Raw genomic sequence first — 2372 nt, forward strand, 5'->3', positions numbered from 1 at the left:
CCCACCAGAGACATCCCCCGGCTCCCGTCCCCTCCCTTCCCCTCCGACGTTGGTACGATCCAAAAGCCCAGCGGTTTGTTTGCTTGGGAAAGGAGAATATCCTCTGAGGTCAAGTCAAACAGGATGTGCTAGAGTGTGGTCCTTCACTCCTATTGGCTCTTTGTAATAACGCTCTCAGTGGGGCTGACACACACATACACACAAACATGTAGGAACGTGTGCGCGTGTGTATGTAAGTCTGAAATGCCATATCGAACAACCACAAACTTAGTTTTGTGAAATGCCTATCTGACAGGCTTTCCAGTTGTATTTACTTTAAAAGAGGAGTTTGTGATTAAAGCAGCGTGCCCAGAGCAGGCTTGTTTGAATAAGTAGTTGCGTTGGGAAAATGTCAAACACTAAAACTAATAAACAGAAACTGCTGCAGATGAAGACACCGCTTAGTGAAAGCAGGAGCGGGACAGCACATCAGCAACCAGTCGTGGCGTACTTGTCAGAGGATTCTTTTTTTTTTGTTAATCAACAATCCTGGAAATGTTTGTTAACTCCAGTGTATCCAAGCAAACATGAGATTTTGTTATTTTATAAAGCATCCCCCGAACTGTGAAAAACCCAGAAATTCTTTCGCCCACTTCAGGCCGAGAGCCAACAGTGTAGGAGAAGGGAAAGAACAAGCAATTACAATTACAATTGTTTATTTTTTGGTCTGTCGTTTTGCTGATGAAGCATTGTCTGAATCATAATGCTTAACTGCCAGATTATATACAACATGTTTCAGTCATACTGAGCTGATAAAAACCACAGAATCCAAAAGTGCTTTAATGTGAACTAGACTTTTGTAAAGTCTATACTATTCAGGAATGGTGAAATGCATCACTCATCCAAATTTCAAAATGCAATCCATGGTTGTCTGAGTCATACTGACTGAAAAATGAAACATCTGGCCTTATTGTGAAATTCTCAAGTGCAGTGGTGGCATGTATTATCTCCATCAGAGGTTTTGTCAAATTCGATCAGCAGTTGCATGAAAAAACAAACATCAAAAATCATGAATAAACAGACATCAGAACAAACGGAGGGAGACCAATCTGGAGTCCTCATAACTACTTTAATTACCCTGATGCCATATTGTGTTTACATGCACACTCTCTGAGTTTGTAATACTCCCCTCAGGTCGCAGATTTAGAGTACCTCGGTTCAAGACCAACAGGGGCAAAAACTCCTTTGTCCCATGTGCAATAACTCAGCTTAATTTGCACATGCAATGTAGTACTTTGTTTTGTTTTTAGAGATTGCTCCAGTGGTGATAACTTGTGTTGTGTGTATTACATACAGGAAACCTTTGTTGTAATCATGTCTTGGATTGTTGCCTCTATCTGTATGTTGCTTGAATGTGTTTCTTTTTATCTTTCACTCCTGACTGCATATCAAGTTTCCAATTTGGGATAATAAAGTAACTGAACTGAACACAGAAACGGGTCTGACTTGGGTTGAGTTGTTTATGGATGTCATCACCCAACTGACACGTTTCCTCTATACATCCCTCGGTGCTTTCATCATTGAAACTGACCGACTGCGGGACACGAAAACCAGTGACCGAAAATGTATACATGACGCATGTATGCAAGACGTGCATCTTCATCAAGTTTTTCTCAAAGTTGTTCTCAATTTTCTCAAAGTAATTCTCAAGGATTATCAATCAGCATCATTAATTGGATGTATCTGTTAAGTGCACTGTGTTAAATGGTGACAATGTGTGCACGTTACTGCTGAAGCAGTTCTGCCATCTACCCACTGCTTGTTTTGCGTGGCACATGAAGGCAAAATAGTGGTCACACACTGTGCCCTGGCTGTGAATTGTCTGCAACATATGACCCAAGGTTTATAGATAGATAGAGATACTTTATTTATCCCAAAGGAAATTAAGGTGTCCAATAGCTTATACACATCATACAGGCACACAGACATATGACATATGACATCCACACACACATACATACTACAAAAATACAAAGGAAGATATCAATAGTGTGCCCTTACAGTAACGTTAGGTTGTAGCATGTTTAAAGGAGCAGTGTGGAAAAAATGCAGAAAGGTGCAATGGTATTATAGTGCAAGATAGTGTCAGTGCAGTGTCAGTTTGGTGGATCAAAGGCAAAAATCAAATGTAAGACTACAGTAATCTGATCACATAAAGCATGGATGAAAGTCATTACCTAGTGTAAAAAATACTAGTTTTATATCTGATACTTTTAAAGCTACAGTTAGCGTTTCAAAGATGGGTTTTAAATATGTCCTTCACTGCATGTAATGCATTTAAACCTAATCTACTTTTATGTAATAGTTTTAATGTCAAGGCAGTTAAGCAATAC

Source organism: Sander vitreus, chromosome 18 (assembly GCF_031162955.1).
Source record: "Sander vitreus isolate 19-12246 chromosome 18, sanVit1, whole genome shotgun sequence".
Taxonomy (NCBI): Eukaryota; Metazoa; Chordata; class Actinopteri; order Perciformes; family Percidae; genus Sander; species Sander vitreus.